This window comes from Lonchura striata, chromosome 6, assembly GCF_046129695.1.
Source record: "Lonchura striata isolate bLonStr1 chromosome 6, bLonStr1.mat, whole genome shotgun sequence".
Lineage (NCBI taxonomy): Eukaryota > Metazoa > Chordata > Aves > Passeriformes > Estrildidae > Lonchura > Lonchura striata.
In genome coordinates, this window is record NC_134608.1 from 25,718,215 (window position 1) to 25,743,256 (window position 25,042).

A 25,042-nucleotide genomic window follows, 5' to 3' on the forward strand; every position below is an offset into this window, starting at 1 on the left:
CTAACATAAAAAAGGCATGATCAGGTCTCCCTGTGGTCTCCAGGCTCAGCAGACTCATTTTCAAACACTGAAAATTCTAGATGGGGAAGTAGAAAAGGAGAAAGCATTCATGAACAGTAGATTATACCAAAGGGTCTTGCAAGCAGGGTCTGTCCCTGTGTGTGCTGAACAAATGACACTTGTGGAGGATGGTCAACAATGACTAAGGAAGAACAGCAAGGATTTTCAGAGGTTCAGTAACCATGATTTATGTGGAAATCTTGGGAGAACTGAATCTGTCTAGCCTAGAGAAATGAGTAGCAGCCTTAAGGTAGATCCAGCATGGTCTGAGTGTGGAGGGAAGGACCTGCACATTTCCCTACCTGTTGCAGCAGTGTGGCTAAAACATAGTAAGGGGGTCATATATGAGCTATTAAAGGCATTTTTCAAACTATGTATAGTCAAGTATTGGAATGGATTCCGTGCAGTCCCTGTCACTGGAGGCTTTACACTTTGAGTCCCTTAGAGAAATGGGTTGACTATTCTGGAGAAGAGGAAAGTGTGTGGACTAAGCATCCTCTTGAGAAGCTCCTGGTTGTGAGCAGGGTTGTGATTTATACCTGGCATTCGTGTGACTGCCACAACTGTTGCTACCACAGCAGAAGGACCAAAGTCAATTTGCAGTCCCAGTTGTACTGTAGTTGTGTTTCCAAGTCAAAGGGCATCTTTAACACTTTCCTTCAGAAGAATTACAAATACTGCTCAAAGTGACAGTCTGTAGCTGATGGTAGGTTTCTAGAGGTGACTGCAGCAAGATCAATTTCTGTCTTTAATGGAGGGGCTTTAACAGTTACAAACAAATCAATTCCTAGTAAACATTAGTGATGTGGAAAATGTACATATTCAGGGGTCACCTTTCAGAATTGTTTTCCTCCTGCAGGTGGGCATCTTTTTAAGAAACCTTCTCGAGCCTAGCTAAATTCACAATGTCAGCAAAATATAACTCTTCTAGTTATTTACATTACTGATGGTGGCTTCAGCTGATGCTCTTGAAGAATCTTGTGTGATTTTTTTATAGGACCAGGCAGACCTAAGGACAATTGCAAAGCAGTTATTTGGTTAAAATATAGTGCTATTTTGCTAAATGCAACATATTCTTCAGGAGTGTATTGGTTTTAATTAGGCTGGAGAGATGAAAACTTTGACTTTTTCTAATGCTTTATGTTATGAAGTCACTGGCCTGCCATGATACCATATTTTGGGAATGAGCTGCTGAGACATGAAGTTGGCTTGACAATCTTACAGGTCAGTCTCCTAAGTAAACATATTTCTCTGTGGTTTTATTCTGGGTGAAAAAGACATCAAAATACTTTGTTTCTGCAAAAGGCTGTCAGCTGTGTTTGTTTTTTTGTTTTTGTTTTTTTGTTTTTTTTTTTCCTAAGGCAGGAGGGGGGGAAAGAAGATATCTTGAAAGTTGCTGCAAAAGAGAGGGAAATTTTTATTTAGCAGCTTGCGAAGTACCTGAGGTGCTTGCTGCTTTCCCATGACATTGCATTGCTCCTTATGCTTTGTTGCTATGTTTCTTTGTCCTTTTACTTTACCCAGGTGTGACAGAGATGGTGTTTTAACATTCAGGGTTGTGCAAGGCATATAAAGTTACTGTTATGCTTTTCTTGGGTTGCAAGTCAGATAGACTCTCCTGACTGATAACTATATATAATGTAAATTAGCACTTTGCTGCAGGGAGAAGCTGATCATCCTTTTTATTCCTTTAATAATTTATACTAGGCTGCTGGCCTATCTTAAACCCAGATTGTAACCTATATCTGGACTCTCCCACTTCTACCCTCTAATCCCTACTTTTCTATTACTGTTCTTGGATTATAAACCGTAAGGGTCCTCTATTTATTCAGTAGGTGTGAGGGCCCACTGGTTTACAGCATAATTATATCAGCTTCCACATTGCAACTTGGCTAAAAGCATCTGAGCATGGGAAGAGGTCAGGGTTCCCTGTCCATCCTCCTCTCCCATCCCACATGTGATTTATGCACGAGGCTGTCACAGTACCTGCTCCAAATGCTCCCATAGCTGGACTGAATTGTAGTCTGGACTACATTCTCCACAACATATTTAATAATGCATTGTAGATTCCTGTTTGATTAGGATAAATATTTTAATACAATTTCTTTTCTGTCTTTATCTGAGAGATAGCCAGTTGGCTGTATGGTTGGGATGTACTTTGGCACCTGACACAGCTCGACAGCATATCTGAAACTGGAGGTGAAAAGCAGTAGCAATCATGCCACTCTTTAGCATGACTTTCTAAACTCCCTCTTAAGTGAGGGTTTAGAGCACTACCTTTCTGCCTGTACCAGGCAGAAAACAATCTGCTTCTTACCTTTATTTCCTGCTGATCTTGTTTTTAAGCTGTGGTTTTTTAGAAAAACAGTAACTTTACAATGTAGAATGACCAGACATTATATATTATACTCTGTGTGTGTGCATTTGAAAGTATTCAACTGTGTTGTAACTTGGAATTCTGAATAGTATTCCTTCATTAATGTGTTTAGAGAGCTTATGTTTTACACTGTGCTGTAGTGTACTGCCACAAGAAGGATTTTATTATTTATTGCATTTATTCCTGAATAAACATAAAAATCCAACAAAGGAAGTATTACTGTACAGATAGGCAAGTGATGTTAATAATAAATATACTGACTGCAGATCACCAGGTCACTATTTTACTGGGGTTTTTTGTTTGTTTTTTTTTCCTGACTTCAGGAATAAATATTATTTCAAGAAGCATAATTTTCTTCATTTCTTTCTTTTATCACATAGGGCTAGTCTATGCACAAGTTGATACCAAGAGCGTTGAAAGCATTTTGGTGCTAAGTCTGCTCATAGATTGGTCTGCCCACTTAGCTTTGAAGTATTGCCTGTTCAAAGAAAATCACCACTGATGGCCTGTGAGAAATGGATGCAGTTGAGCTGGTAATGAACATAACTTGTCTGCAAGTGTCAACCAGGATAAACCATCTTTTACTCCTTCCAGGAACTGTGGCTGAAATACAGTTAAATACAGAGATTTCTTAGTGCAGACTTTACAAGCTTTGTTTTCTAACTGCAGACATTTGAGGGTGCTCTGCTTTTCCCATGAGTGTTGCCTACTGCTTCCTCTCATGCTGTCTGAGAAGTGTCACGGTCTCCAAAGCCCTCAGGTCTTCCCAGTGCTACAGCAGTGGCAGACTGGGATGGGAGGTGATGCTCCTGGCTCAACAAGGGGACATCCCACAGCTGATAAGAACCATGTTCCCTTGAGACTGCACACACAGTGTTCGGGTGACCATTTTCTAAGGTTTCTCTGGCAACCCAGGTGTGTATGAACAAAAAATGTGGTTATTTCTTGTTAGACATATTTGGTTGCCTTGGTAACAAGAGAATAATTCATCTGAAATACAACAGGATAGGATAATTGATATATTTTGAGGAATGCCTACAGGCAATAATAGGGATTTGTCTGCCACCAACGGTTCCAGACTTCAGAAAAAATAAGGTTAGGGTCTGAAACAGGAACAAGTGTGTTTTCTGTGAGTCTGGATGCAAAGGTAATACTGTTCTTCCTCATCCCTCTGAGGGATCCTTGATGGACTTTTCTACAACTTCAGTGCAGATCAAACTGCATCTATGATTTCTTTTGAATATTTATTTTGCACAATCCAAAGAGTTTAGAAAACCTCTGAAGTAATGAGCTCCCACTATTGTTTTGTTTCTTTGTTCTATGAATGAAATGCCTTGCAGCAATCTTGGAGGCTCCTGTACAGGAAATTCATATTGACACTGATGACCCATTATTAGAGATACTAATGACTGACTACCAGGCATTAAAGCCTCTGGCTGCTAATCTGGCTCACTGTACTCCAATCTTCATGGAAAATTTACGAATCTTGATCATCCAGTGTTTGACGTTTACTTAAATGGCCTCGTGTTTTCACCTTGTTAAATGTCTTCCAGCCCCTGTGCAGGACTCAGTAAGACCTACTCTCCAGTGAATGAGAGGTTAAAATCTGATCCCTATTCCTCTCATTCTGCATGAAGGCTGACAGGAAGGGGTATAAGAATGGCATGGGAAAACAGATGGGAAGAGTGCCTGTGGGAAGACTGAACAGATGACCCTGGGGTCCTGAGACTTGCTGGGTACATGCTGGAGCACAGCTCTGTCTGACTTCATAGCTGGTTGATTTTCTTCTTGCAACACTAACCTTTTCAGAGGGATGTTCTGCCCTAGGCTTTTTTCTCTCACTTGGCTCAAGAGTCTGTCCTTCCATGACTGGTGTCTTGTCTTCTCCCAGTAACTTCTTCTGCTCCCAAACAAGATATAAAGCTAGCAATTAACTTAAACGAGGAATGTTCAGCCTGGTTTTAAGGCTGCTTATGTGAATTCATCAGAAGCTTGACAGTTCTAGCAAATAGCATTTCTGGAATATAATCTCAATATTCACTGACATTTTATTAATTTACCTTTTTCATTCTGGATATGGAATTTGATACCAAGAAAACTCTGTATTCACTTTAAACTAGCTCTGGATCAGGTAAAGCTCAGAAAGATATCTGTTTTCCTGGAGAGGAAAACTATAACTTCTCATAGTTTCCCAGGAATATAAATTCCAGCAGTGACAGATCACAAGGTCAGTATAATTAGAAAAAGGAAGTATTTACTTTATTATAGGAAGGCACCAAATGGTGTATGCTTTCACCTTGAGGACCCTAGGAAGAAAATGTTTCCAGAAAAAGTAAGTTAGAGCCCTAATGAAAGTAGAAATACTTTTCATTCCCTCAAGGCACTGTTTATTGTGTTAGTATACAATCCATCAATGCAGTAAATAGAGTCAATAAATAAGGTAGTTGTCTAACATACTTCAAGATTTTGTGCTAAGGGAAATATGGTTCTCTTTCTAGCACAAGACAAGATCTTTCAGCCACAGACAAGGACAGGCTGAGTGGATAATGTCAGTACTTGAATCCTTATAATGAAATTTCCAACTGGTCAGCCATTGAAAATCCTTCTAAATTTATCTATGCTGTGCTGAAAACTACATGAGCCTGCAAATTTTCAACTTTTAGAATTCGCAAGTAACTTTTCAAGCCAGGCAAATAGGTAATATTCATTCCTTTTTCAAGGAATGGTTGAACAATTATGAGTTTTAATTCTGTAAACAAAAATGATAAAAAGAAGTATCTCAATTGAGGTTAATTCTAATACTAATGCAGAAGATAGTGATATGTTAGCTCTTGTTAACCTCTGCATTATTGGCTCTGATCTATTGCAATCTTTTTTCCTGCAATAAACAAGCACCTTAAACTTCAGTTTTCCTGCAGAAAAGAAATTGTTCTTTTTAAGTTGAAATAATCTCAGCCTAAAAATACTCAGGGTTTTCCTTGTTTTATTTGGCCATGGGCAATCTCTATGGAAGTTTACCTTGACTATTTGCATGGGAATGAAAATTGGATCATCTTATCATACAGAAATCATGCCCTGAGAAAATACATCATGCTTGCCTCTTGAATAAAGCTGAAAAGTTCTTCCTCCTCCTTTGGCAATTTCAGAAGAGTTCCCGACATCCAAACAGCTGTCCAGCTGCCACAGAATGCCACAGGGCAGAATCATTTAAAGCTCATTAGCACTAGCCCAAGCTTCAGTTATCTTAGAAAACATTTGACAGACTGTCAACAGGCTATGTTATAGTCTCCTTCACTAAGTGTTTGATAAATTTTAATTTGTAAGTGGACAATTTTAACACTACTTTCAATTTATTCTTTCTCTAAAAGAGCATGTAATTGATAATGCTGGGATGTGTGATATGCTAACAACATTCTTGTTATTTTGTCATTATCTTCCCCATCCAATATATTTGAGAGTGATAACAAATTTCTATAAAAGCCTCTTACATAGTACGGAGTTTCCTGGGAAGTTGGTAAGGCTAAAGCTTACAGAAACTTACAGCTTCTTCAAAGATGAATAGTAAAACAGTTATTTTGAAGTTTGGTTGTACTGTCTGCCTTTCTTATCTCTCACAGTGGAAAAAGCCCTTGACACTCTATGGGGATTCTCTTCAAAGAAAGTGGAACATGATCCACACATGAAATTGTAGCCTTCATTGAATTATTAAAAGTCTGCTGCTTTCTGGCAGCAGGGTCAGAAATCTTCAGTGCTACTCCATATTTTACCTTTCTAGGTTTTCTGTCTCTTACTACAAAATCTGCAGCTGAGAAAATTCAGTGTAGTCTCTGAAAGGACTCCCAAGCACTGTTATTGTTTTCTTTGATTGTTTTGGAGATGTTGTAAAAGGAGAAACAGGAACAAAATTTTAAAAATTACTAAAACAAAGTCAAAGGTGGCAATTTGAAATGAGAAACTCCTTGACTCTTTTTCCACACACCTTTCAGTGTTTCCATCTTACCTCTACAGTTTCCCACTCTGCAGAAGCTGTATGTTTCTTTAGGATCAAGAGGATGGTGTCCATTATTTAATGGGATCTAGTTTCTGTGCACTAGAGATAGAAGGAATTCACTTGTACTGCAAGGATCCCTTCTACAGCACTGCAGAGCAAGAACTGTAGAAAACATCCTGCCCCTGGTTTGCTTACTTCTGGAAGGTCAGCTCTGTTTAAAAAGAATATACAATGTGGTGAAATTAACCTTATAATTAGGAATGTTGCTCTGGAGGGGAACTTCTGAATTACTGGAAATGCTATAGCCAGTCAACCAGGTCATGTAAACTCTTCCAACAGCTGATTGAGTTCTGTTTGAATCTAGGTTTACTTTGTAGTTTTTATTCCTGCTGAAAGGCTGTGCTGGGGCCTTCCTGCTTTCAAGGCTGGAAGGATGATCCTCTATCAGAGCTGATGTCTTATGTGTTGTTTTGAAATTTATTGCTAGTTGATTCAGCTTATTTTTGTGCTAATATTTTCTTCTTTTTTTTCATAGTTTCTTTTCCTTTTTTTTTTTTTTTTCTCTTTTCCCCCTGCTGCCTAACTGTTTCATAGCCAGTGTACCTCTCAGTCATCAAACTGTTGGGCAAAAAAACCTCATCTCTCAGGCAAAATGTGTGCTGCTCTATAGGGTGTCTGCTGTGTATTTCCCTTCTCTCTTCAAGCTGGGGAGCCAGTTGCAATATGTCTTTCCTCCTGAGCTGCCTTCCCATGGGAACTGGGATATAAGGGAGAAAGAGGGCAGCAAGGCCTAATGTGGCCTTGTCCTCATGTAGAACTGGGACATAAAGGGAAAGGCCTTACGAGCTGAAGACATGAAGCATGCTTTGAGGTCCTGCAGTACAGCTACAACTTGATTTTCTTTGAACAGCTTGAATGACAAGGGGATGGTGAAAGTAATACATAGAACCTGCTCTATCTGGAGTGGATGCTCTTCAGAAACAGAATGGATCAGCTATAACTCACTAGTGCTTTGTAAGGGATTTTAATAATTTTTTGCATCTCCAAAAATCTTGCCTAATAGAATTGTTGTCTACAATCTGAATCTTTCACATCTTAATTATATGGGTAGTTCATTGTTCAGGAGTCTCCATCCATCTCAGGTTTTCTCCTTCTTTGGTTTTTAGAAATAGATATATTTATAGCAAGAATGCTTGGCCTACACGTAGCCTTGTGCTTGATACAAATGACATTTTCATCCCATATGTCTCACTCCAGCTTTTAGTGTACTTCTACTCTTTTCACTGATCTTCCTCTATATTGGAATCCTTATGTTCTGAGACAACAGCAAATTTTAATGCTGCAAACATATTTTTTCACCATATCCATTTAGAAAATAGGAATCAAACCTCAATCTAAGAAAAAGTAATGAAATATTACCTGTTAATTACTCTTCATTTTCAGGCTTCTAATTTTACTGTAATCTCCCCTTTAGCCATCTATTTTCCTAATTTATAACCTAATATCATATTAATCTCTAGTTTCTGACTTTGTGATTTCTCTCTGATGCCACATGATTAAGTATTTTTACCAATATCCACACAGATTGAATCAGCTGCCTTTCCTTGGTCTTAATAATTATTTACTTTCATGTTTAGTCTTGCTTGTTCTACTTTTAATAAACCTATGCAGCATTTCTTTCTACTTTATTCCATGTCTTTAATTATTCTTTCCATCAAAGTTTGCTTTAAAAAATTGTGAACAGTTGTGGTCAGACTAATTATTCTCTACTATGTTTCTTCCTCTTTGCTGTCCTCTGGCTGTATAACCTCTTGGAAGATTTGACAATTAATTCTGTGTAGCAGACCTGCAACTTCAGAAGCTATTTCTTTTTGAAGCTTGGAAGAAGTAACCCAGACTATTGCAAGTTAAAATGTATGGAGGCCTTCAGCCTCTTTCTGCCCTAACACAGTACTTGTGGTTCCTATTTTTGTTCTGTTTACCCATTCTTCCTGTACATCCCCACTCAATATTTCCAATATACGTGAGTTAACTGACATAAAAACACTTGGGTTTTGGTCTAAACTGTAATTGTCTTTAATATCTATCCTACTCCACCACAATTTCAGTTCCCATCTGTACTTTATTTTTATTTATATTATTGAGCATTTCATTGCTACCTTTTGGAATGTCTCTGCATGGTCTAATTCTGTTTGACTGCCAATAAAATTGCTAGCAGAATTATTCCCATAAGGTTTTGACATCAGTAATTTTCAGATTTTACCTCTTAAAATGCCTGTCAAAGGAAAGAACATGGTATTAAAACAGCACTTGTTTATTTCTGGTCAAAAAGATACCACATCAGATCACTGAGTTTTATCATCTTGCATATTGTGTTGGAAGTGTGTAGTGGTTTTGGTTTGCCAGTTTGAGATTTCCCAGCTAATGCACCAATTCACTGCTGGCTAATCACCACTGCACTCTCTGAATTAATTTTGTTTTTTAACATGGGTGTTCACAGAGGTGTATTAGCTTTTTTTTGCATTACTTTTTTGAGTGCCTCCCATGCAAAACTACTATAAAGTGGTAATATGTTAAGGGTTTCCCTTCCTGAAATTTTGGAGAATTCTTTGCATTAGCTCACAGATATTTTCAGAGTGTTCTCAAGCATTTTGTTGAGGGGATAGAGAAGAGGAAAATGTAATAAACAGGTTTTCCTTTTTTTTAGAGGGGTTGGTGGAGTGGAGGGGATGTGCTCTTTGCCTACTATTAATTGTGGCACAAAACACAAACCTATAAAAAATATTTTTTTTTCAGAAAAAAAAAAATTATTCAGCTTCCTTGGTAGATTTTTGCTATATATATTCTGGTTCACTATACAAATTATTTTCAAGGTAACTCTATCCTGATTTTTAATGCAAAACCAACTGAGAAAAGGAGAAAAAATTAAGGCTTTTTTTTATTATATCACAACTAAAACAAGCTTGACAGACTAGTCATTGTTTGAGGTGGAGAGAACAGGAGGAAGAAAGACATGACAGTCATAAGGCTACTGGATCACTTTGGGAACAAAAGCTTTTACCTGGTCTCAATCCATCATGCTGTAGTTTGGGGCACTAAAGACTTTATGAAATGGCAAAGTTTTCCCAGGATAAAAAAAAATTCTGCTCAGTTTCAGTTCTCTTATTTGCACTCCTATCCAAGCTTCATAATTAACACTGAGTTAATGTTGAGGGTATGGTTTCTTGTTTTACATCTATTACCTAAGGACAAATGCTGGTTTTGGTTGAGGTTGGGTTAATTTTCTTCCCAGTAACCCCAGTGTGGGGCTGTGCTTTGGATTTGTATTGGAACCAGTGTTGGTAGCTCAGGGATGTTTTTGTTACTCCTGAACAGTGCTCTCACAGAGTCAAGGCCTTTTCTGCTTCTCACCCCACCCAGCAGTGAGAAGGGTGGGGATGCACAAAAGGGTGGAAGGGGATGCAGCTGGGACAGCTGACCCCAGGGATATCCCATACCATGTGGCATCATGCTTAGCAATAAGGCTGTGGAGGGAAGGTTGTTGAGACCACTGCTCAGGGCCTTGGTGCACACTGGTTGTTGGAGCAGTTGTTTTCATTTGCATTACTTGTCTGTCTTGGGTTTTATTTCTTTCTCTTTGTTATTTTCTTTTCTGTGACAATTTGAATTATTTAAAAAATTATTTTAATTATTAAACTGTTCTTATCATAATCCATGAGTTTTTCTCACTTTAACCATTCCAATTCCCTACCCCCCATCCCACTGGGGGAGCAGCTGTATGGTGCTCAGCTGCCAGCTGAGGTTAGAACATGTCAGCCCTTGGCACAGCCCAGAGGGACCCATGAAGACACAGGAGGAAAAAGAAGCAATCCCTACCCCATGACCTCAGGAATGACTGAGGGAAGATTTCTTGAGTAATGTTTTTAAATGCAGTTTTCAGATAGATATACACACACACACATATATTGGTGTGGTTAAGAAACTCTCATGCAAAGACTCTGATCTGTGGTAGAAGCTATTAACAATTTAAATGAAATATAATTAGGATTTGGACATAATGTCATGAAAGTATCAGTGAGATAGAAGCTCCAATTACAGAAGCTGGTATTTAATGTTGTAAGGGACTTAGAAATATGTTATTCTAAAGCTGAACATAACAGCCATATAGTTCAAACAAAATTATTTTCCTAACTTATAAGGATACCACATTTTATGAAATTCAGACCTATCGTATTATAGTTTTTGATCTTTCAAGAAAAAAGTGAAGATAATGAGAATTCTCTTGCTTCCTCTTCTTGATACACTTTATCTCGCTTGGCTTTGAGTTAAAAATGTGACATTCAATTAGGTGCTAAAAATGTAGTCATTGATTTGACACAGAAAGAAAAAAAATATGAGTAATTTCCCAGAGAAATTCAATTTCTGCAGGATTTCAAGTCCCCACTTAATACTATGAAGCAGTCTTCTTTCTTTTGTCCCTCTCCTGCAAAGATTTGGATGGGAAAATTCCCATATTAATACCTATAAATATAGGTATTAAACTGAGCCAGAGGAGGGAGCCTCTAATTGTTCTGTGAACACAATGAAAACCTGTTGAGAATTACTGCAAAGTGAGAAACTTTCCAATTAAAGAAAAAAGCAAGCAATCAGAGGCTTTTGTTGATTCCTATAGTTTTTAATGAAAAAGCTAAAAAAAAAATCTAAGCACATTTATTGTCGTTGTCTTCTCGGTGCCATGTCTCTGTGAAATCCAATCCATGAAATACTTGCAGCTGGTGGTGCAAATGCTGCCTTATACTGCCAAAAAACTCTTCCTTGTCTTCAGACCCGGCCTCCCTCCTTTCCCTGTCACAGCAGTGCAGTGCTGGTCCTTTTCAACCCAGGCTTGCTTTGCTTCCCCCCTCCTTTTATCTTCCTTTATGTCCTTCTCCTTCTCCCAGCCCTGTCCTGATGACAGCTCCTGTTGCCCAGGTTACGTGGCAGCAGTGGGGAGGAGCTGGCAGTGGGTGCTGCTCAGGGGCAGCAGTGGGTGATGCTGAGCTGGCAGTGGGTGCTGCTCAGGGGCAGCAGTGGGTGATGCTGAGCTGGCGGTGGGTGCTGCTCAGGGGCAGCAGTGGGTGATGCTGAGCTGGCGGTGGGTGCTGCTCAGGGGCAGCAGTGGGTGATGCTGAGCTGGCGGTGGGTGCTGCTCAGGGGCAGCAGTGGGTGATGCTGAGCTGGCGGTGGGTGCTGCTCAGGGGCAGCAGTGGGTGATGCTGAGCTGGCGGTGGGTGCTCAGGGGCAGCAGTGGGTGATGCTGAGCTGGCGGTGGGTGCTGCTCAGGGGCAGCAGTGGGATGGAGGCAGCGTTTTTATCAGCCCAGATCAACACGCAGGGAAGCAACCCACAGCAGGGCTGTGCTTGTGTAGGTCAGCTCACACTGCTTTGAAGAGCGCAGACACGGTGTACTCTTCCCATCCTGAAAATGATTTAATCTGTAGCAGATGAGCAGTCACTGCAGCTGTTGATTCCTCTTTGAGGCTTTACCCAGTTTCCCTGTGTGCTACTCAAAATAATATTTGAGCAAAATGTTACTTAAAATTACAAACATTGGAGCAATTCAGAATGTGTGTATACTTTCTGCCTATTGTAGCATTCTGAATCTTCAAATTGCTATACCTATACAACCCTACATTGTGTTTCTTTCTTCTTCAGCTTCTGGAGTCTGGGTACACAAAACCCTGACACAAAAAAAAAAAAAAGCAAAATACAAAACTCAGAAAATTCTGAAATCGGATTCCCTGCAGGTTTGAAATTGTTATCTCTGCAGGTGGTTTGCAGTGGTTAAATGCTTAAAACCCCCTCTATTTCTTGTTCTGTAAAACAAACCACTCATAATTATCTGGCCATATATAATAATGATTCACTGAGCAGCAAATGAACAGAAGCCTCCTACACACTGGCTGAAAGGACTCCTTCAGTCCTTCCTCACCACCACATGAATGACTTCCAGCAAGAATGAGCAATTACAGATTAAACTAAAGGTTTAAGACACTTTGAATCAAAGCTGTAACAACTATTATTAAGGGACTAGCATTGAAGGAGGATTATAATCTTTACCAGTGAAGTCACTTTGCCTTCATTTTGCTCTACAGCTTCCACACTGATGAGTTGTTTTAATAGCAATTTGTATTTGATTACTGCCTGTGGGTATGGTCAAAGCCTTAGCATGCAGTGAAAATTTTGTGCAAAGATTCCCTCCATCTGCTCCTGAACACCTTCCATTTTCTATTTGACAGGAAATATTTTCCAGAGTTTCTTCTTGTATATGAGAGACACATGACAGAAAAAGTTGCTCCCAAAACTTCCAGAGGAAGTATCCATTTAACACTTGTTCATTTTGAGATTAAAGGTGCCTGTTTGAGCTCCAGCACAAGTGGCTTTTGTTTCCTTAACTTATTTGTTTTAAGGGGTGCATCAAAGATGTAATGTTCAAATCCAGATCTTGGATCTTTCCAGAAATTGCAGCTCAATGTTTTGCTTTATTCCATTGCTAAAACAAAATATTGTTTTCCTGAGTAACATGTGAACAAGAACCCTAGGAATTAGATATCAAATTGATGACTTCAAAAGTATGTGGTACAACTAAGTGGTAATTTTGCTTCATTATAATTTTAATTATATATATAATTATAATTTTATATAGTTATAATTTTTTCCTTTTTTTTTAGCATTATATCTCACATAATCATGTATGAACTAGTTCTCAAATGCAAATCTCTTCTAGCTGGTGTAGATAATCAGACTTCAGCTAAAAATCATGGCACTTCTCATTTTTATCCTCTGAATCTGTCATCTGATCTTCATATGCTTAAAATTAAAAAATAAGCTCCTTCCCAAGGTCCAGTTAGAGGTTCTCAGTCTGTTGCAAGTGTTACCAGCATTTCACTGTAGGTTGATTATGACCATTTTGCTTAGCTGGTGGCAAATATCAAATTAGTGAATGCTTTTCCCTAGATTATATTACTCTTGAATATAGATGAAAGGAAGAAAATAGGCATTAAACTATCACCCTTTCCTCTTCTGAAAATACTGTATGAATGTGTTTGTGTCACACAGGCCTGAACTGCCCCCGTTTCTCAAAACTCACTAGAATTACCTTAGCATACTGTACTGCAGACAAAGCTTTTCAGTGTTCAGTTCTCACTGAAGTGTTTCCCTTCCTTGGCCCTCAGCCACAGATTTATAGTCTGCTCTCAAAAATGTCAAATTTAATTGAAAAAGGAAATCAAGAAATAAAAAGTTGTCTGGCTACTCTTACTAGCTTTGCAGATTTCTCTGTTCCATTGACCAGTGTTGGAAGGTGAGGCTCTTGCTGTCCCCACTGCAGCTTCTGCCTGGAGTCCCTGGGCACATCCAGCCATGGTGACATGGGAGGAGCACAGCTAGGCTCACTTCTGGTTCACTGCCTGCACAGAGCAGTAACAGGCCTTTTGTCACCTCCTTCCCCTCCCTGCTTTGCCAATAAACTGAAGAAAAGCAATAGCATGAACTGTCACATGGCTGAGGACAAGGGGCTGCCATCTGCACCTTGTTATTTCTAGGCCCAGCACTGTGCATCCCAAGGGGGGCTGGAATGGAAGGTGCAGAGCTCTGAAAAGGTCCTGTGGATAAGTGGACCAAAAGTTTTCCAAATAAAGCATGAAGCAGGAAGCATTTGGTTTAAAGCCTCTGGTTTGCTGTGCTCTGTGTGTATCAAAGAGAATTGTGAAAGAGCTGGATGTCTGTCATGGCATGCTAGGAATCTGAGAAAGCAATGACCCCAGCTCACCACATAACTCTAGAGCTGAGAGCTGGGATGTGCCAGTCCCTCTGATTTACAGAATTGCCTGCCTGTGGGTTTTTTTTTTGTTTTGTTTTTGGGTTTTTTTTGTTTTACTGTGTACCTCTGAAACTAGTAGGAATATCTAAACCACAATCCTACTCTTGTGTAAATTTACTGAAAAGCAGAACACTGAGGTTTTGGCTCAATTTCATGCTGAGAAAACAACTGTTGGAGCAAAGGATTCTGCCTAGGAAGCAGCTGTTTATAGCTGTTGTGGATGTGTACCAGTCCCAACTTCTGTATGACAGCCTATGTCCTCAGTTTTCAAAGCTTTCCAATGCTTTTCTTTGGTTTTGAGTCCAGCAGACTAAAGAAATCTTGTATCTTACAGGAAGAAAATTTGTAGTTATAGGAACTTGATGTTAAGGAAATAGTATTGGGACAGGAGAGTGCCATCCTGCCCTGGGAGGGTCTCTTCAAGTGAGCATCCATCCTGCTGCTGTGTTTAGATGCCAGGAGCATCCAAGTGATCCCCATTTACTGGCCTACTGTTTTGATCTAGAAAGCAGCATAGTGTTGATGATTATCTATTCAGAGGGAGGCATTTCAGTGTTGGGTTTTTTGCCTGTGATATCTGAAAGAATTTTTACCTTTTCTCTTCTGTGTTTTATCTTGAAGGGAGGTAAAATGCGGCAGAGAAACAGCTGCAGCCAAGTTAAAAAAGAGTGCTCAGTCCAGTGCAGGTGTGCAGTAAGTCCTCAGTATTCAGGTGTCATAGACTTTTTCCTGCCTTCACACAGCGCTACAAAATTGCAGAAGACAAATTTATAGCAGGATCCATTATTAGAACTTATTACTTGTGGATTACGGTTGAATATGTTGTGCAGTACAGATAAACTTCTAACACACTACTTGTGCATTTGGGGACTTTGTTAAGAAAATTAATTTGTTAATTTCCTTAGAATAGACTTTGAAATAAATTTATTTTGCAGTTCTATAATCTGATATCTGTTCTCCATAAAGAGATAGCACTTGATACAGATAAATGTGGCTGCTCTTGAGTAATGCATTCAGAGATGTAGTCCACATTTTCCTCATGATTTCTGTGGTTTGGCTCTGTTCCTGACAGACTGTTGCAGGTCTGTGGGAGAGTGAAAGGCTGTATTTGTGCTGAGAACAAAAACTGGAGAGGTAGGGAGTCCTTAGCAAGTAGCCTTAGCACTTAACAGTGCTATCTATAGCAAGGAGACTTGCCTTGACAGGAAACAGAGGTTGTGGGACATTTTTGGTGGATGGAAGAGTGCCACAATAGAAACAAGGTGCTCACTCATGTTCTGTACTCTCCAGCTGTATGATGGAGGGCTAGGCTGCTCCCCCCAAAATACCTTCTTCCTTTAGGATTGAAGGCTGTGCTGAATAGTGACTAGAATAAGAGTGGGGATAGCAAAGGTCTCTTCACAAGTCTTGATTTACCTTGGGCTAATTGCCTTACCTTCCTTATTCCTAAATTTCCTAAGCTGTAAATGGTGAACAATCATATCTGTGTCTTTACAAAGTCCTTTCACCAAGTTAAGCAATAAAAACTGAGCAATATCCATGAGACTAGTCCTGTAGATGGATTGTGTTTTCCCCAAGCATGCCAAAGAGCTGCAGCCTGTCATGAATTGCTTTTTTTTTCTTTTGTTCATTTCCACGTCTAACATTTCTTCAAGAAGACATAGGTTTGCAATGTTGACTTTTGTTTAGCTCTGAATGTTATAGCCTCTGTATTGTGTTATAGATGTTTATGAATTTTATATTGTATATATGTAGGCATTATTTGGTCTCCTCTCTGACTCAAGGGTGGTACTGCTGAGTGTTGCTGGGAAAATCAGGCTTCTGCTTTTTATTTTTATCACAACTGGTTAAGGCAGTTGACCTTTGGATTTCTCTTGTGAGAACAGGAATTAGACTGCAGCAACACCACTTTTTATACAACATGTTTTCATAGACTGGGAGAACCTGGTGCAGATTCCCAGGCAGTTGTCATTCAAGGAAAGCTTTGCCTTTTCAGTCATTTCTAAGAAATTCTGTATTACCATCAAAGCAAACAATTCAGCCAACATTCAGCCTTAGTCTCCTCATACTGGGGGGCAGCTCGAGTTTACATTAACAAAATTAGGATCACTTTTACAGAGGTTTGTTGGACAGGGTGGGAATACTATCTTCAATAAAATAATGATCTATCTCAAAGTAGAACTAGATAGAAGTTGGAAAACTGCAAACAAATGCTAAAAAATACAGGCAAACTCAGGCTCCTGAAGAATACATTATATTTTCAAAGCTACACTGAAGGGAATTTACTGGCTAAAGATAATTCTCAATTTGAATGATCTTATACAGGCCATGAGAACATTCTTCAGACATTTACAGAGAAAAACCAGTATGCAATCTCTTCACAGATAGGAGGAATAACTGAATAAAATTAATTGACATGACCTACCTTCAGAATTCTTTAAAGATTAAGTCTCCTAAAATTAATTTGCAGTCCAGCTCAACACTGAGTTTGTCAAGAATCTGTGATTGATTCTAAATGGATGAAAATAGCTACCTGAAACAACTAATTGTTTCCTAATGAATGAGGAGTGCAGCTTCCTGAGACAGTGGGGCATCTCCCCAGTGTTAACCAGGTGACAGCTGTAGAAACAGATGCAGTTTCAAGGTGTCATTTAACAGATAATATGATTATGAGTTAAGGCAACATTTTGTGGTCAGCAAGTGCACTGATACATCTGTATGTTTGGGATTGTGGGACAGTGTGAAACTGACCTCAGAAGAAGCAAGGCTGAGTCATTAGATGTTGCTGTGGATATGAGTTGTAAGAAGCATTTTAGTTTGAGCCCTCTCAATTATCAGGCAAAAATCTCCTAAGAGATCAGTGTTTCCTTCAAGTTGCAATTAATATTGGTTTTTATCAGTACGTAGGATACAGGATTTGAAATCTCTTTCAAAATTGCTAGTTATAGTAATAGCTACTTTATTTATTTTTTTGAGAAATAACAAATTAACTTCTCTTGCAACTCTTTAATAAGGAAGTACAAGCTGTCTTTGAAGTACTAGCAGCCCTGTTGTTCCTGTGTTATTCTGGCACATGTAATTATCTCTCTCCTAGACTTTAAGCTTTTATATTTATCAAGCAAATCAGCAAGTAAGTCAAAGTACAACTCTAAAACTGAAGAAGCCTTGTCTGCAATGCAGGAAATAGAATTCTGCTGCTATTTTGTGGCACATGGGGCTATCCAAAATTAATCTTCATCCAAATCAGATAACTTTTACCAATCGATCAACTAACAGAAATTATGGAGAAAGGTAAATATACATGAAAGTCGAGGAAATAAGTCCCAGATTTCAAATCTAATGTGCTTCTGCTGTAATAGGTTCCAGTCTGAAAAAAGAAGTTTGCTGAAAGAACTGGATGAAAACAAATCTACCACATTGCCCTATAATCCAAATGGAAACAGTATTTACAAATCTTCAGGTATTCATAGGAGAGAAAGTGCTCTTCCTACTAAACTGAAATAATGGAAGTAAACAGGGATAAATTATGTTCTTCAAGAAAACTCTGAATCCTTGTCTACATGGAATGGTTTTGCCTCTTTAAAAAAAATAAAAGACTACATTTTTCTCATTTTTTTCTGGTGAAGACATTAGTAGATTTAAAGAGCTGTCCACTTTGTTTACATTAGTTCCCAAAGAGTGAGATCCATAGAGTCCTAGACTTTCTCAAAATACTTGTGTGCCATTCTGGTTGCAACATCCATCCAGTTTTGCATTCTGGGACATTTTCCATTCTTGGTTTTCTACTAGAGTTTGCTGTATTTATGAATCTCTTGGTCAAATTAAAAGATTCTTTCATTCCTTTGATACCATCTCATCGTGCTTGTGGTTTCAATGATTTCACCACCGATTTCATGTTGCTTGAAGGCACCACTGACCACTGTAAATCAGATAGCTGTTACTGCAAACCAAGTTAGCATGCATACTCTTGTAGCGTGGGTGATGATCCTTCTAGCAAAGTATCCTTTCCCAGCATTCTAAAAGGTTTGCATACTCATACATTCTTTCTTCTTCTGGTCAAGTAATATGGATGATGAACACAGGGCACAGGACTGCCTGTGAACTGACAGTAACCAGAAGAGGCTGTGGAACACCAGGATCTGGAAGGGCCTTAGGCTGAGTGCAAATTATCCATGGGTGTCTGTAGCACAAGGCTAGTTCAGGTTCCCTTTCAGTAGAGGGGGTTGTCTCTCATCACCTAATTGTTGCTCCTGAGAATTATTTGCTGGTTTCTGACCAGTTTAGTGATATTTTTTTAAGTGTGAGGGCTGTAATCACTGGTGATAATGCTATTTAAAACAGTCCTCTGCCCTCATTTTTTGAACACCAAGTGCTACAAAGGAGATGAAATGACAGATTTGCAGGACTGTGATTCCAGTGAAACACGGAGGTCACTGATGGGACCTGGTTACAAACCCTCCAATGTATTTAAGTGCTTACCTCCCACTGAAGTTTTCTATGTATTTGTTCTTATGAAATTCCAGAGCATGATCTAAAATTAAACTTCTGAATTTGTCTGTAGGGGAAGTTAATTAGCAAATCTCAACTTGCCCACCAATATCACTTTCATTTGGCATTAAGAGCAAGTTTAGCACTCAAGTCTCTTGCTGTTTTTTCATAGCAAACAGTCTCTACTTATTATCATATTAAAGGAATGCCACTGGTTAAATCAAGCAATGAATATAAATAGCTGTATTACTGCCATCAGGCATCAGTGTTTATTTAGTGGATGTGAATCATGCATGCCTCTTTGATCTGGCTTTGATTAAGCCAGTGCTGTTTTCATACAAAAAAAGGTTATTTGCAAACAATTCAAGAGTATGTATATATTAAACGTGGAACTAATCAATATGGAAGGGTCTTTGCTACTTTGACAACCCTGCATGCTGCCACAGTGTCTTTAAGTGTTTTGAGTTTCTCTGTGAGTACCTGGGTCCCTGAAGACACTTACAGCTCTTTTCTTTGGACTAGAGAAGATCAAGATTGAAATCTGGGCCCCCACTGAAATCAGTGCCTATATCACTCTCAGATCCCTGTGAAGGGCACATATCTGGCAGCAGGGAAGACAAAAATAATCAAGGACAATGCTGATTTATTTGTGGACTGGTTTGATTACAGTGCATGCAGGAGAGTATTTGAAAGAGAAATTTGTTTGTGCACAATCAGATAAGCAGATATACTCAGACCTACTTGTGCTCATTACTTGCACTGAAACTTTTATTACTTTTTGCTAAGGCAAAGATCCCATGCTGAATTTTAAAGCTGAACCCACATGCCTTCCCTTCAACAAACTATATGCAGACTATTGTGTGCATTGGAAAAGCAAATGATAACCCATAGGTACTGCCAAAGTAATGTTATCACAGTCATTGTGATAAACAACTTAGAATAAGACTCATTCTGATGCCAAACATTAACCTGGGCAAAACAGCTGACAGGAATGGTGTTTATCCAATCATGGGTCATGACTGACCTCAAATGCTCTCCACTGAGGGAACTGGGGATGACAAATAAATGGAAAAATATACCCAAACCATTAGGTGATTTCTGAGTCCAAAATGAGCATCCATCCCTCCCTCAGTTTGTAACTTCTAGTATAATGCAAGGTCATACCTAAATTTTAGGACTAAAAGGAAAGCTGGACCTCAATGATTTGGGCAAATTTGGTCTTCACCATTAAATTTGTAGCAAAGTTAGATTAGTTTTGCATCATTTGAGATTTATTTTTTATGACATAATGTCATTTTGAATGTTAATCTTCTCTATGTTTATAGGGTGTTTGCATTACAGGTGTTGCAGAAAAGGAGTTTTAAAATTATTTGGAATTATAACTGCTCTAGGGAAGCATAGTGGGCCAGTGAAATATACCTTTCAGTCTTGATATTTTGTAATCAAGTGAATTACACTTTATCTAACCTAAAGAAAAGGGTGAGAATTTTAGAGAAAAAATTGTGATAATTTTGAACAGTGTAAAAGGAGAATTTTGGTGTGTTCTTTTGTAAAGACCATATGCTCTTCACTGTAACGTTACGATGTTCTCTTGACTGACTGTGCATTATTACATCAGAAACTTTGTTAAAGAAATCCAGCCAGAAAGGAATGACCCCAATGACACAGAGAAAAGACCTTGAAGGAACAGCAGACGTACAATTATGGAGGAATACCTTCCATCTGGCCTCTTTGGACTGGACTGATTAATTCTTTGAGTTGTCGGTGTGAGTCTAGAGAAAGGCAACACAGCTGATGAAGGTTCTGGAGCACATGTCCTATGAAGAGAGGCTTAGGGAGCAGGGAGTGTTCAGCCTGGAGAAAAGGAGACTCAGGGGACTCCTTATCACTCTCTACAACCACCTGAAAGGAGGATGTAACCAGGTGGGGGTCAATCTTTTCTCCTAGGAAGGGATAGGACAAGGGGAAATGGCCTCAAGATGTGACAGGGGATGTTCAGGTTGGATATTAGGAAGAATTTCTTCACTGAAAGGGTGGTCAGACATTGGAATGGGCTGTCCAGGGAGGTGGTGGAGTTGCCATCCCTGGAGGTGTTCAAGAAACAGCTGGATGTGGCACTTAGTGCTATGGTTTATTTGACAAAACCAAAGGCTGGACTCTGTCTTGGAGGTTTTTCCTAACCTAAATGATTAGTGGTTCTTGCCCAGAAAGGAGAACTACCAAGGCTTGAGGCAAAAAGAGTGACCAGATCTCACTTATTTTAAGGGATGTTCTTGATTTCATTGACTGTTACATGAGAAAATGGAAGGTGGATCAATCAACCTTTTGTTTTATTGACCCAATCAAATCAATGTAAGAGTTGATTGAAGCTGTTTTTCTCTGCACAGTTCAGCCTGAAGGAATGCACTATTTTAACACAAACTTAGCCAAAGCTTTAAGGTATTAAGGTATGCATGGGACTGCATGCCTTGTATGAAAATCATAGCTATGACTTCATGGTGGGAATTTAGCCTGTTTATGTATATATATATATATATATATATATTCTTGCACTTATATATATACACATATATATATATTCTTGCACCTTTGCCTAGCTAAAAAAAAGGCATGCATGGAAGAATATTTCTAAAAAAATAATGAATTAATACATATATAGTTTGTTATCTGTGTTAGTGAACTCTTTCACTGACTAGAGATTAGAGTGTCTCAAATTGTGTAAATACCTCCTCACACTGACAAGTAGTCTACTGCTGTGCCTTACAACTGGGTGTGCAGGCAGACTTCTTGTACTATATTTGAGAAGGAGGTTCTACAAAGTCAGTCTATTTCTTAAGACTTTTTGACATTAAAATATATATATACAGTTTGTTCACTTTGTCAAAATCTGATGAAGAAAAAAAATTCAGTTTTGATTATTTGTTTTCATCCTCATTAAGATGGATTCCTTCCAGAGCTTCCCACCATGGTACCGAATTTCAGATTACTGTCCTAATGGACTCTTTGACAAGTGAAGCTGTTACAAAAGGTACCTGAAGTAATACCATTTTTCCTACATTAGTCTCAATGAACAAACTGCTGATATTGTGAAAGATACCTTCAACCTTTACCCCCAGCACTGCTGTCAACCCTTCCATGTGCTTTGGCAGCAGCTCCAGTAGGATCTCAGCTCAGAGGAACTGTGGGGTATTTGCACATTTATATGTGGGCAATGAGCCTGTTCACCTTGTCCTGGGTTCAGGTGCAGAGCCAAGTATTCTATAACATCATTAAACAAACAGCAGACTGTTAGACACACAGAGAAATATTTGCTAAATTACAGAATCTTATCAGAGTGAATGTGCTCTTGCTGTTTGTTGGTGGGACTTTCCAGGAACTGGAGATACATAGGGTCAGAAATTCCTGGCAGCTTCAGTGCAGCTGAGTGCACTCTCAGTGTCTATTTGAAACCACAGATCACATGCTCTCTTGCTCTGTCTCTCCATTCTGTTTAATTTCTCTATCAACTCTAAGCTGTGGAAAAGATACATAAATTTCATTTTGATCCATGCCTAATGTTTTTTGGCAATACTTTTTAAAAAAAGATACATGATGCCTTGTCTCATGATGGCCAGTAGAAGTCATCCTGATCCTGTTGAAAATTAGATCCTCTTTACAAAACTTTTCCAATCCTCTCAAGAGGACCTGATTTACATGGGAATAGAGATAATATATAGAGCCCCAGCTCTACAAAATACCATGTGTAAGGAGATAGTAAGGAAATTTTTAATAGTGTCTTAGAATCTACAGACAGAAATCCCTTCAGAATTAACTTAGTTTGACAATTTTTTTAGTAGAATTAGCCTAGATTTCTAACATGAGAATATTCTGTAGATTTTGAACTGGCTAAACACTTTAAATGGAGAAGTGTAGACCTTTTAAGATTTTTAGAGTCCAAGTGAGTCTTATTGATAACCTTCCAGGAGAAAAGATTGCAATATGAGTCTAACAGTATTCTAGACCAAAGAATCCATCTATATGGAGGATTGATGAGTATCCAGGACAAACTCTGTAGACAAATATTAGACACAATAAACTCCAGTCAGGAGCATCTGCACTATAAGAAGAAAAACTCAACCTTCTGTACTCCTTGTAGAGCTCCATGTCATTACACACATAATGTGCAAATATGATAGGAAGTTTGTGTGTCCCTTACGTGTTATGTCTCTTCATTACCAGAGCATTTAATTTTCTGGGAAGTGAACTGCTTGGTTAAAGAAGAGTTTAAAAAACTGTATTTCAAGCTGAGCACACACAACAAACATTAAATTGGCATTCAGATCCCATCCCGTAAAACATTCCTGAGTCTATCGGTCTCTACACATATGCCTAGCTCTGCCTTGCCATTTTTTATTGAAGGATTACAATCTAACCAGGTAACTAGGCCTTGCCTAAGGGGTCTATTGAGCCAGTGTAAGTTTCAGATAACACAATAATGTAATATTTTATTTGGATAGCTGAATATGGAATCAATCAGTGTTGGACAGGGTAGTTCTGTAATGTTCTATCACTTAAACATTGCATTAATTCTTCCTAATGACCAGTGTTTTCATTATTTATTTCTAAGTGCTTTAGATACAGTTCTCAAGAAAAAATATAATGAAAATGTCTTGCTCTATATAAGTATTCAATAAAAACCCCCAAATCCAGAGAGATTTCTCATTTAATTGTTTTTAAAAGGTGCAGCTTTCCTCTTTTAGTTTGCTCTTGCAAGTTAAGTTGTGCTTTCAGCATAAATGTGGATGTCTCTTAAATATTTAGCATGTGTTTGCCCATGGCTTCTTGATATCTGATTTTCTTGTATCAGCCTCTACTCTCTGCTGTGGCTTGGGTCTTGTGCCAAACTGAGGAACATTCAGAGATCTCATAATGCCTGACACTAGTAGTTAATCTCCTGTGATGGATGTGGTTCTATGATTGTTCCTATCTGATTTCTGCTTCAGTGAAGACAGACCAGCCTTTATTTCAAGAAATGATTCATATGGGAAGTAGCCTCAGTCTGCAGTTATTCAAATTTTCCTGGAGTGGTTATTGTATGGAAGAAAGTGCTGGGATGCTGCTGACTGTAAGCAGTCTTGCTGGTACAGATTTTAGCACAATATTCTGATACAAAATTAGCCCTTTTACCTTAATTAGACCTGAGCACTGCTCAAAATACATATCTTGTTATTAAGATAGTTGTTCTTGCTACAGCTGAACACAGACATCCCCAAAACCTGGTCTCCTTCTGCAGAAAGAAAACAGGGATAGGCTCTGTCTTTGTAACTGTGAAGATGCTTGCTTGCCTGCCAGGGTCTTCCACTGATCTGGAACTTCCCACACCCTCCCCACAAGTACAGTCTCTAACCTGAAAAAGGCAACAATTTTCAGAGTTCTGAAGGCATGGTTATTTGCCTCAGCACATATGTTTTAATCTTGCAGCTGGTTCTCATGCTCATGAGCTTGAGGTCCTGAAGCCCAACTCTGGCTGTTGTGTCTGGGTTTTTAGCAGCTGTTGGATATGTTATATAGGTGCATCTGGGTTTTTTTAACATAGGTATGAAAATATGGGTGCTGATGATAGTGATGAGAATTATTCTGTCATGAGGTGTGAGGGGGAGTGAGATGCAGATAAGAGTTGTCTGTTACCACCAACTGCTTCCTGGTTTTGTCACTTATTGCAAGTGCCTCCTGATGTTGCAATGTGGTAAAAAGCCCCAAACCAACCTGGTATTCAGTTCTGCAAAATTGTTATGGAAAATCTACAGGAAATTCTGTGAATGAATGAATGAATGAATGAATGAATGAATGAATTTGTGTGCTGGCTTTATTGTTGTGAAGAATTGAGCTGTATTTGTTGGCTTAAGATGCCTATAGGTGTAAATCTACCTAGACCAGAGTCTGCATGGTGAATATCTAGTGAAAATGAAGGGTCATTCATGGAATGGAGGTTGGAGATGAAGGGTAAAATTTGGCTTATGTACACAGCACTCTTTCTATTTTAAATAGCTGTTTTCCTTGGGAAATAAAATTCCATTTATTTCACCATGAGATATTCTGGGAGACAAACAAGATGAAAAGAAAAAAATACCGGGTAAAATATTTTATCTACTTCCCATTCCTTTTTTCTTCCCAATGTTTATTATATTTTGTTCAGTTTCTTTCCCCTTACCCTTCTTTTTCTTGTCAGGCCCAGTTTGTTAATTTCCATTAGCATTTCCTTTTTACTGATTTTTGCCCTTTTTTT